Here is a 13021-nt window from a genome sequence, read left to right as displayed (position 1 = left end):
AAGTTGTCTAGTCAAGTTGTTAAGAGTCATGGTATCACTTTATAACCACAGAAAAGTATCTAAGACATTGCCTGAAGTTATCATTATTTTTAAAGTGATGGTTATTTTCTGCATTTAAGATCTGATTATCTAATTAGGGCAAGCCTTTAAAGTGTTCTAGTTTTTTATGTGAAAAACACACAAAAGAAATATGAAATAAATTATTCACTTGGAAAAGTTAGCCAATTGGGACAAATGTCTTTGAACTAATTAGTAAACTCAAGAGGAACACTCAGGGTTATAAGCTTTGAGAACCTTCCTAGCGTTTTTGTCTCTTTTTCTCTGTTTGTTTCTTTCTTCTTTCTTTCTTGTTTAAGTAAATTTATTTATTTATTTATTTATTTATTTATTTATTTATTTATGTTTTATGTATGTATGTATGTATGTATGTATGTATGTATGTATGTATTTATTTATTTCCCAATTGCTGTTTCCACTCCTGGTCCACCACGTAAAGAATCCCTTTCCTTTCCCTTCTCCCAATGTGAGAGGGTAGAGCACCCCACCCATTCTCCTACCTTGGTACATTAAGTCTCTGGCAGATTTCTTTCATGTGTGCATGTGTTTTAAGAAGCTTCTAAAATATAAGGTTTTCATATGATCTCTAAAATGGCCCTTGGTGGGCTGGAGAGATGGCTCAGTGGTTAAGAGCAATGACTGTTCTTCCAGAGGTACTGAGTTCAATTCCTAGCAACCACATGGTGGCTCACAACCATCTGTAATGGGATCTGATGCCCTCTTCTGGTGTGTCTGAAAGTGTACTCAGATACATAAATAAATCTTTAAGGAAAAAAATGGCCCTTAGTGCTAAGTACCCTCTCCCATATCTCCTCCCTTACCTCCTTTCTATCCCTCTCCCTATGTAATCCTGTTCCTATCTCCCTTCTGTTTGTCTATAATTACATATTTGATTCCCCTTCTGTGGATGTTCCTCCACTCTTCACTAGTCCTATATTCTATGCTTATCCTCTGTGATTATATGGATTTTAGTATGCCTGTTTGTGTGTGCTGAGGTCCCTGGGTAGGGCCTTGTAGATGGTGAGGGAGGCTTCCATACCACTCTAATAGCACAAGTGCCCATGTGCACTGGCACATTGCATGACACAAGATAAGAGGATCCTAGCAAGCTAGTGAGCCTCAAATTGGGCCTGGAACAGGGTGGTGACTGCTTTCTCTGCCTTTACAGAAGCCCACTGACAGCCTGGCACCATCCCATAATGACTATGGGATGGTGAGTTATCTGAGAACTCATGTCAATACCCCATTGATCCAAAGGCTTTATAAAAATACCAGCTACTGCTCAATACATTAGATCTTCACCTTGATGATGATCTCCAGAGTCTATTTCCCAGATTGGTGACTCCACCTACTTCATCCCCTCCTAGATCCTGGTTTCTATGCCTACTGAAGGCTTAAAAGCTGGCTTCCATATATAAGAGATTAACTACCATATTTGTCTTTCTGGGTCTGGGGTCCCTCATTCAGGAATATATATATATATATATATATATATATATATATATATATATATATATATATATACCAGTTTTTCCGCAAATTTCATGTTTTAACAGGTGAATATTATTCTATTATGTGAGTGCCCCACAGTTTCCTTATTAAATCATTTGTTATTGGACATCTAAGATATTTTCAATTTTCATCTATTATGTAGAAAGCAACAATAAGCATGGATGAGCCAGTGCCTGTGTAGTAGGAAATACATGTCCTTTGAGTTCATGCTGAACATGGTATAGCTGGATCTTGAGGTAGATCTATTTTCAGCTTCCCAACGAACCACCACACAGATTTGTATAGTGGATGAGTGTTTCTCTTACCCCATATCCTTGCCAGGATGAGGTGTCATTTGCTTTACTGATCTTTGTCATACTTATTGGTATAAGATAAAAATCTCAAAGTAGCTTTAATTTCCATTTCCTTAATTACTAAGTATGTTTAACGCTTTGTTAAATGTTTCTCATCTACTTGTGTTTCCTTTCTTGAGAATTCCATTTAGCTTTTTATCCAATTCCTAAATTGCGTTGTTTTCTTGATGTTCAGGGGTTTTTTTTGTTTGTTTTTTTGTTTGTTTTTTTTGTTTTTTGTTTTTTTTTTTAGTTCTCTTTATATATCATCCCTCTCTCAGTTGTGTAGTTGGGAACATTTTTTTCTTATTTTGTAGCCTTCTGCTTTGGTGTCCTTTGTTATAATGCAGCTTTTCAGTTTCATGAGGTTCCTGTTATTAATTGATGTTCTTTAGTGCCTGTGCTATCAGTAATCTGTTCTGAAAGTCTATTCCTGTGTCAATGAGTTCAAGGCTATTCCCCACTTTCTCTTTTATCAGATTCAGGGTATCTGGTCTTATGTTCAGGTCCTTGATAGAGTTAAAATTGAGTTTGTGCAGGGCGATAGGTATGGTTCTATGTGGATTCTTCTACATGCAGCCATCAAGTTTGATCAGCATCATTTGTTGGGGATCCTATCTTTATTTCCGGTCTATAATTTTGGATTTTTCATCAAAAATCAGGTATCCATAGGTGTGTAGACTAATATCTGGGTCTGCATTCAATTTCATTGATCAATGTGTCCATTTTTATGCCGATACCTTACTTCTTTTATTGCTATAGCTCTGTAGTATAATTAGAGATTGGGGATTGTTGAGGAATTTTAATCCAGAAACATTGCTACTCTGGCTGGAGTACAGACACACCCTTAGTACAGATACTTAATCCCAAACAGTGTTGAAGCAAAGTTATTTCATAGAAGGAAGCATCCATTCTTGAAAGTGACTTCTGAGCCGTAAAGTAATGATTCAGATAAAAAATTGACAAAATTAGTCAGAGATAGGATATGCCCAATTCTCATGAGACAGACCAGAAAAAGTCTTGTCTACTTAAGAGCAGGCAGAGAGAGAGAAGGCAGCTTTACTGGGAGAGTTTAACACACAGGTTGCAAAGAGAACAATCTAAACACAAGTGAAGATTGAATGAGATCATGAATGAGGAGGAGCCAAAAGATTAGAACAGACTACTAGAGTTAGTTTGAGTACAAGAAGAACAATTCAGTAAGAAGCTAGAGAAGCCAAATTGAATCAGTTCATTTGGAGAGGAGTTTGAGCCAGAACAGCTGAGTCAAACTAGCCAGCCAGAGTTCAGAAATAGCTAAAAAAATAAAAAGATGAGCTTATTCAGCAGTAAGGCTCCATCAAGACAATGATTACATCAGGCAAATAAAAGTACTTTTACAGGAGATGGTGACCCCTCCAGCAGACTCAGGATCATTTTTGCTATCCTGTTTTGGTGGATAGGTGTTTTCATATGAAGACTAAAATTGCACTCTTATGTTCTGTGAAGAATAGTGTTGGGAGTTTGATAGGTATTGCATTTCATCTGCATATTGCATTTTGTAGGATGACATGTACACAGTTCTAATACTACCAACCCATGAATCTGAGAGATCTTTCCATCCTCTGATTCTTTCATTCCTCAATGTCTTTTTTTATTCAGTGTGTTCTTTATTTACATTTCAAGTGATTTTCCCTTTCCTGGATTCCCCACTCCCCAAAAGTCCCATATGCTGGAGAATCCTCTGGGTATATGCCCAGGAGTGGTATAGCAGGGTCCTCCAGAAGTGTCATGCCCAGTTTTCTGAGGAACCGCCAGACTGATTTCCAGAGTGGTTGCACCATCTTACAACTCCACCAGCAGTGGAGGAGTGTTCCTCTTTCTCCACATCCTCGCCAACATCTGCTGTCTCCTGAATTATTGATCTTAGCCATTCTGACTGGTGTGAGGTGATATCTCAGGGTTGTTTTGATTTGCATTTCCCTGATGATTAAGGATGTTGAACATTTCTTTTTTCATTTTAATATTTTTATTTTCTATATTCTTTGTTTACATTCCAAATGATTTCACCTTTCCTGGATCCCCCCTCCCCATATGTCCCATAAACCTTCTTCTCTCCACCCATTCTCCAATCACCTCCCTCCTTTTTCTCTGTCCATATATTCCCTTCCAATGCTAGATCAATCCTTTCCAGGATCAGGACCCTCTCCATACTTCTTCATGGGAGTCATTTGTTATGCAATTTGTGCCTTGGGAATTCAGGGCTTCTGGGCTAATTAATATCCACTTATCAGAGATTGCATTCCATGTGTATCCTTTTGTGATTGGGTTACCTCAATTAGGATGATATTTTCCAGATCAAACTATTTGCCTAAAAATTTTGTGAATTCATTGTTTCTAATAGCTGAGTAGTATTCCATTGTGTAAACATACCACGTATCCATTCCTCCTTTGAGGGATACCTGGGTTCTTCCCAGCTTCTGGCTATTATAAATAAGGCTGCTATGAACATAGTGAAACATGTATCCTTATTACATGCTGGGGAATCCTCTGGGTATATGCCCAGGAGTGGTATAGTAGGGTCCTCTGGAAGTGTCATGTCCAGTTTTCTGAGGAACCACCAGACTGATTTCCAAAGTGGTTGTACTTTAGGTGCTTCTCAGCCATTCGATATTCCTCAGGTGAAAATTCTTTGTTTACTTCTGTACCCCATTTTTAAGGGGGATATTTGGTTCTCTGGGGTCTAACTTCTTGAGTTCTTTGTATTTATTGAATATTAGCCCTCTGTCAGATGTAGTGTTGGTAAAGATCTTTTCCCAATTTGTTGGTTGCTGTTTTGTCCTTTTGACAATATCCTTTGCCTTACAGAAACTTTGTAGTTTTATGAGGTCCCAATTGTCAATTCTTGATCTTAGAGAATAAGCTATTGGTGTTCTGTTGAGGAAAATTTCCCATGTGCCCATGTCCTCAAGGGTCTTCCCCAGTTTCTTTTCTGTTAGTTTCAGTGTGTCTGGGTTTTTTTGTGGAGATTCTTGATCCACCTGGAGTTGAGCTCAGTACAAGGAGATAAGAATGGATCAATTTGCACTCTTTTACATGCTAACCTCCAGTAGAACCAGCACCAGTTGTTGAAAAGGCTATCTTTTTTCCACTGGATGGTTGTAGCTCCTTTATCAAAAATCAAGTGACCGTAATTCTGTGGGTTCATTTCCGGATCTTCAATTCTATTCCATTGATCTACTTGCCTGTCACTGTACCAATACCATACAATTTTTAACACAATGGCTCTGCAGTACTTGAGCTTGAGGTCTGGGATACTGATTCCCCCAGTTCTTTTACTGTTGAGAACAGTTTTAGCTATTCTGGGTTTTTTTGTTATTCCAGATGAATTTGAGAATTGCTCTAAGTCTATGAAGAATTGAGTTGGGATTTTGATGGGGATTGCATTGAATCTGTAGCTTGCTTTTGGCAAGATGGCCATTTTTTTTTCCTATATTAATCCTGCCAATCCAAGAGCATGGAAGATTTTTCCATCTTCTGAGGTCTTCTTTGATTTCTTTCATCAAAGACTTGAAGTTCTTTTCATACAGATCTTTCACTTGTTTGGTTAGAGTCACACCAAGATGCTTTATATTGTTTGTGGCTATTGTAAAGGGTGTCATTTCCCTAATTGCTTTCTTAGTCTGTTTATCCTTTGAGTATAGGAAGGCTTGAGTTAATTTTAAATTGAGCCTCTTTGCTGAAGTTGTTTATCAGCTGTGGGAGTTCTCTGGTGGAGTTTTTTTTGGGTCGCTTAAGTATACTATCATATCATCTGCAAATAGTGATAGTTTGATTTCTTCCGTTCCAATTTGTATCCCTTTGACTTCGTTATGTTGTCTAATTGTTCTAGCTAGAACTTCGAGTGCCATATTGAATAAATATGGAGAGAGAGAGAAAGAGCAGCCTTGTCTAGTCTCTGATTTTAGTGGGGTTGCTTCAAGTTTCTCTCCATTTAGTTTGATGTTGGCTACTGGTTTGCTGTATATTGCTTTTACTATGTTTAGGTATGGGCTTTGAATTCCTGTTCTTTCCAAGACCTTTATCATAAAAGGATGCTAAATTTTATCAAATGTTTTTTCAGCATCTAATGAAAGGACCATGTGGTTTTTTTCTTTGAGTTTGTTTATGTAGTGGATTACTTTCATGGATTTCCGTATATTGAACCACCCCTGCATCCCTGGGATAAAGCCTACTTGATCATGGTGGATGATCGTTTTGATGTGTTCTTGGATTAGGTTGGCAAGAATTTTATTGATTATTTTTGCATCGATATTCATAAGGGAAATTGGTCTAAGGTTCTCTTTTTCTGTTGGATCTTTGTGTGGTTTTGGTATCAGCGAAATTGTGGCTTCAAAGAATGAGTTGGGTAATGGTCCTTCTGTTTCTATTTTATGGAATAGTTTGAAAAGTATTGGCATCAGGTCTCCTTTGAATGTCTGATAGAATTCTGCACTAAAGCCATCTGGTCCTGTGCTTTTTTTGGTTGGGAGACTGTCAATGCCCACTTCTATTTCTTTAGTGGTTATGGGACCATTTAGAAAATCTATCTGATCCTGATTAAACTTTGGTAGTTGGTATCTGTCTAGGAAATTGTCTGTTTCATCCAGATGTGTTGAGTATAGGCTTTTGTAGTAGGATATGATAATTCTTTGGATTTCCTCAGTTTCTGCTGTTATTTCACTCTTCTCATTTCTGATTTTGTTAATTTGCGTACTGTCTCTGTGCCCTCTGGTTAGTCTGGCTAAAGGTTTATCCATCATGTTGATTTTCTCAAAGAAACAGCTCCTACTTTTGTTGGTTCTTGGTATAGTTCTTTTTGTTTCAAATCAACTTGGTTGATTTCAGCCCTGAGTTTCATGATTTCCTGCCTTCTACTCGTCTTGGGTGTATTAGCTTCTTTTTGTTCTAAAGCTTTCAGGTGTTCTGTTAAACTGCTAGTATATGCTCTCTCCAGATTCTTTTTGTAGGCACTCAGAGCTATGAGTTTCCCTCTTAGCACTGCTTTCATTGTGTCCCATAAATTTGGGTATGTTGTGCCTTCATTTCCATTAAATTCTAAAAAGTCTTTGATTCCTTTCCTTATTTCTTCCTTGACAAAGTTATCGTTGAGTAGAGAATTGTTCAGCTTCCTTGTATATGTGGGCTTTTGTTGTTTTTGTTGCTATTGAAGTCCACCCTTATTCCATAATCTAATTGGAGGCATGGAATTAGTTCGATCATCTTATATCTGTTGAGGTCTGTTTTGGGTCCAATTATATGGTCAATTTTGGAGAAGTACCTCAGTACCATGAGGTGCTGAGAAGAAGGTATATTCTTTTGATTTAGGATGAAATGTTCTATAGATATCTATCAAGTCCATTTGGTCCAAAACTTCGTTAGTTTTACTGTGACTATGTTTAGTTTGTGTTTCCCTGATCTGTCCATTGAAGAGAGTGGGGTGTTTAAGTCCTCCACAATTATTGTGTGGGGGTGCGATGTTTGCTTTAAGCTTTAGTAATGTTTCCTTTATGAATGTAGGTGTCCTTGTATTTGGGGCATAGATGTTCAAAATTGAGAATTCTTCCTGGTAGATTTTTCCTTTGATGAGTATAAAGTGGACTTCTGTATCTTTTTTAATGACATTTGGTTGAAAGTCTATTTTATCTGATATTAAAATGGCTACTCCAGCTTGTTTCCTGGGACCATTTGTTTGGTCCCAGGAACTGTTTTCGGCCTTTTACTCTTAGGCAGTGTTTGTCTTTGACACTGAGATGCATTTCCTGTATGAAGCAAAATGTTGGGTCTTGTTTACAAATCCAGTTTGCTAGTTTAAGTCTTTTTGTTGGGGAATTAAGTCCATTGATGTTAATAGATATTAAGGAACAGTGATTGCTGCTTCCTGCTCTTTTTGATGTAATTTTTATGTTTGTGTGGTTATCTTCTTTTGTGTTTGTTTCTTGCTTTTTCTCGTATGTAGTTTCCCTCCCTTTGTTGGTGTTTTCCATTCATTATCCTTTGAAGGGCTGGATTTGTGGAAAGAAACTGTGTAAATTTGTTTTTGTCAGGAAAAACCTTGGTTTCTCCATTTATGGTAATTGAGAGATTTGCTGGATATAGCAGTTTGGGTTAGCATTTGTGTTCCCTTAGAGTCTGCATGATATCTGCCCAGGCTCTTCTGGCTTTCATAGTCTCTCGTGAGAAGTCTGGTGAAATTCTGATAGGTCTACCTTTATATGTTACTTGACCTTTTCCCCTTACTGCTATTAATATTCTTTGTTTAGTACATTTGGTGTTTTAATGATTATGTGATGGGATGAATTTCTTTTCTGGTCACATCTATTTGGAGTTCTGTAGGCTTCTTGTATGTTCATCGGCATCTCTTTCTTTAGGTTAGGGAAGTTTTCTTCTATAATTTTGTTGAAGACATTTACTGGCCATTTAAGTTGGTAATCTTCAGTCTCCTTTACACATATAATCCTTAGGTTTGGTCTTCTCATTTTGTCCTGAATTTCCTGGATGTTTTGGGTCAGGAGCTTTTCGAATTTTTCATTTTCTTTGACTGTTTTATCAATGCTTTCTATGGTATCTTCTCCATCTGAGATTCTCTCTTCTATCTCTTGTATTCTGTTGTTGATGCTTGGATCCATGGCTCCTGATTGCTTTCCTAGGTTTTCTATGTCCCGAGTTGTATCCCTTTGTGATTTCTTTATTGATTCTACCTCCTTCTTTAGATCCTGGATGGCTTTGTTTAATTCCTTCACCTGTTTTGTTGTGTTTTCCCTTAGTTCTTCAAGGGCTTCTCCCTGTTTACTTGTGTTCTCCTGTATTTCTTTAAGGGAGTTATTTATGTCCTTCTTGAAGCCTTCCATGATGCCCTCCATCAGCCTCATGACCTGTGATTTTAAATCCAAATCTTGCTTTCCTGGTGTGTTGGGGTATCCAGGACTTGCTGTTGTGGGAGAATCAGGTTTGGATGGTGCCATATTGCTTTAATTTCTGTTAGCAACGTTCCCACATTTGCCTTTTGCCATCTGGTTATCTCTGGTGTTAGTTGGGCCTGCTGTCACTGGCTGGAGCTTGCCCCTCCTGTGTGTGTGTCTGCAGGTCTATCTCAGCAACCCTGGGTGAGCTGCTTTCCCCTGGCACAAATTGCAGTGGTGCTGCAGAGTTCCTGGGTGCAGGTGGAGCCCTGGTGCAGCGTGCCCCAAATGATCCTCTACTCTGGTGAAATCTGCCTACCAATCTGTTGCACAGTCACAGAAGCAAAGATGGCAGCGGAGACCCACTCTCTTGTAGTTGTATTTGGGTATGTACCTCTGTGGCCCAGATCAGCTCTGGATGCGGGCTGTGCTGACTGTTTCCTCCTCACTGGCTGCTGGGTTTATAGCTGGATTCCTGCACTGCTTGGAAATGGTGCTGTGTGGTCAAGGGTGATCCTGTTCTGGAGGCAGAAACAGTAAGGCTCTTGCCAAAGGCCTCTGAACTGGATCTTCTGCTGTGCATGGCCAGTCTCACCTGTGCAGGCTGCCTCTTCCTCACTGGCTACTGGGTGTATCCTTTCCTAAATGTCTTAAAGGTCGTTTTTGACATTATTATTATACAAGGCTCATATTTGCTTGGAAAGGGTTATTGCAAGATATTTTTGAGGTTACTGCAAAAAGTATTGTTTCCCTGATTTCATTCTCAGTATGTTTGTCATTTGTATATAGAAAGGGTACTCCGTTTTTTAGTGTTAAGTTTGTACCTTGCTATGTTACTGAAAATGTTTATTTGCTGTAGAAGTTTTCTGATAGAGTTTTGAGGGTCTTCTATGTAGAAAATCCTATTATCTGAAAATCAAAATACTTTGACTTTTTTCTTTCCAATTTGCAGCCTCTTGATCTCATTTAGTTTTCATATTGCTCTAGCCAATACAATTAATTACTCTGTTGAATAAATATGGAGAGAGTGGTCAGCTTTGTCTTGCTCCTGATTTTAGTAGAATTTTTTTGTGTTTTTCCCCATTTAATTTGATGTTGGCTATAGGCTTGCTATAAAATGCCTTTATTGTGTTTAGGAATGTCCCTTGTATCCCTGATCTATCCAGAACTTTTTTTCATGAAAGGATGTTGGATTTTGTCAAAGACATTTTCTGCATCTAATGAGATGATCATGTAGTTCTTGTCCTTTAATGTGTGTATGTGGCATATTAAAATTATTGATTTACATATATTGAACCATCCTTTATCTCTGTGACAAAGCCCACTTGATCATGGTAGATGATATTTCTGATGTGTTTTCAGATTTGTTTGGCAAGTATTTTATTGAGAAATTTTGCATCTACATCCATAAGAGAAATTGGTCTGTAATTTTTTTCATCTTTTGGGTCTCTGTGAATTTGATATTACAGTAACTGTAGCCTCATAAAAAATTAGACAATGTTTCTTCTTTTTCTATTTTGTGGAATAATTTGAGTTTTGATGGCACTAATTTTTCTTTGACAATTTGGTCTAATTCTGAACTGAACCTATGAGGCCCTAAGCTGATTTTTGTTGGGAGATTTTGAATTACTATTTCTGTTTTACTCGGAATCATATGTCTCAGTTACTTATCTTATCTTGACTTAACTGGGGTAAGTCATGTATTTCAAGAAATTTCCCCATTTGTTTTAGGTTTTCTGTCTTGATAGAATACAGATGGTTAAAATATGTCCTATTTATTGTCTGGATTTCCTTGGTTATAAAGGGACTAAGCTCAAGCTAAGCTGACTCCATGACAGGCTACAACTTAGTAATTCAGGAGAGTAGGCTTAAGTTGTTCTTTCCTAGAAATGAGAACCCAGATCCAGGAATTTGTGGTCTTCCAACCATGGCCTCAGGCTGCCTCTGAGGATGTGTTGTCATCTGGCCTGGAGCAAAAATAGGTAGCTAGAATGAACAAACAACCAGCCTGAAAAATCCTCAGAGCCCTAACCAATGAAAAGAAAATCAGTCAGATCCCTAGAGATAAAGTTAACCAATCAAGGTAAAGGGGACATATCCCTCTCTTCCCTGGTATTCTCCTGACAGTAAAAGCTGGGCCTGCAACTCCACTAGGTGTCTCCATTCCTCAATGGAAAGATCCCTGCATACAGAAAATTCTGCAGAATAGATGCTCTTTGCTTTTGCATACTATTCTATTCTGAGGTATTATTGTTTGGTGATTCTGAAATCCTTACATGCTTGGATTTATCCAGGATTTGATGGAAACTCCCTACTCAAATAGTTGAGCTTTTGGGGGAAATTTCTCTCCCCACTTATTTTTCTGAGTACCCCATCTGTGTCTTTATCTGTATCTGTTCTCAGTCAGGACACCAAGAGGGGCAATGCAGATGCATATTTTGTTACTAGGCCAGGAACTATGGGCCATGCCCCTGAATTCCTACCAGAATCCTGAGAACCCAACCATTCTCATTTGATTTTTAAACCAGTTGTAAGTCTCCTTTTCTCTCACAGATCAAGAGGGAGAACACAGTCTGCTGTTATGGTTGGTTGTATGTATTCTGTGCCTTCTGTTCTGCACAATATTTCTCCTTCATCTATTAGGTATGTTTTAAGATCAGCCAGATGCAGTCTACTCCTTTATGTCATTTTTAGGACTGTTGTAGAGCCTTGAAAGTCTCAGGTTTTGTTGTTGTCCCAGCAAACTAATTACCTTCTGCAAGAATGAGAAGGACCAGCAGTCTCAATTAATCTGGACCCCCAAGATCTCTCAAACACTGGACCACCAAACAGGCAGCACACACCAGCTGATGTGAGGTCCCTAGCACACAAACCATAGAGGACTGCAGGGTCTGTGTTCATTCAGAGATGAGGCACCTAACCCTCAAGAGACTGGAGGAGGCCCCAGGGAGTTTAGAGGTCAGGTGGGGTGGGGGCTGGGGACATCCACTTGGAGACAGGAGAGGGGAGGAGGTATGGGATGTGGAACAGTCAGAGGGTGGACAGGGTTTGGCAGGGTAGGGAATAAAATATGAAACGTATAAAAATAATTTTAAAAAGACAAATGGCCCATTTTTGATATGGGCTGGCCCCAAGTGGGACTTCTAGTCTCACCACTGTCTACTTGCTTAAACACATTGCATATGGGACCAAGTACCCCCAGGAAGCCAGTAGACATGCAGAAGCCAGTAGATCAGATATATGACTGATATGTCATATATCACCACATATCAGTGGTTGTTAGAGAGACTCCCTACTTGAATGAGGCCCTTTTTACTTCTGCTCATGTTGTCCCTGTTCTCCCTCCTGTCTGCCCTTGTCGTTCAGGTTTGCACCTGTGGCATAATGCATATCTGCCTCCTCCTGAATCTCATAGTCTTCCTGTGTCCCAGGAGGTATGCCCTAACCAGGGATACTAGTGAGACCCTGCCCTAATACCCACACCAGCTGGGATCCCCCACAGAACCCAACAAAATTAGGATATATCCTGCCCTTCCTGAGCCCCATCACCCTGACAGTCTGTATCTCCACATGCTCCTGTGGCAGAGCAGGGTGCCTTCCCCCACCCCTGAACACTGATACCCCACAGCCGGATTATCTTTCAGGATGTCTGCCCTAACCCGGACCAGCAATGACTGCCTCCTAGGAGGCTGGCTCTAACTCAAGTCACACAGTTCTATCTGCCTCCAAAGAGGCCTATTTTAATCCAAGACACCCAGGCCACTTAACACCAGAGATAACCAGATGGTGGAAGGCAAGCAGAAGGATATAAGCAACAGAAGCCAATGTAATTTGGCATCATTAGAATCCAGTTCTACCACAATAAGCCCTGGATACCCAACACACATGAAAAGCAAGATTCTGACCAAAAATCCCATCTCATGAAAATGATAGAGGCCATTCATTTTAATATCAGATAAAATTGACTTTCAACCCAAAGTCATCAAAAGAGACTCTGAGGGACACTTCTTGCTGGTCAAAGGAAAAATACAACAAGAAGAACTCTCAATCCTGAACATCTATGCTCCAAATGCAAGGGCACCCTCTTTCATAAAAGAAACTTTATTAAAACTCAAAGCACACATTGCACCTAACACAATAATTGTGGGTGACTTCAACACTGCACTTTCCTCAATGGACCGATCAGGAAAACAGAAACTA

This window comes from Apodemus sylvaticus, chromosome X (genome assembly GCF_947179515.1).
Source record: "Apodemus sylvaticus chromosome X, mApoSyl1.1, whole genome shotgun sequence".
Lineage (NCBI taxonomy): Eukaryota > Metazoa > Chordata > Mammalia > Rodentia > Muridae > Apodemus > Apodemus sylvaticus.
This window is presented reverse-complemented; position numbering follows the sequence as displayed.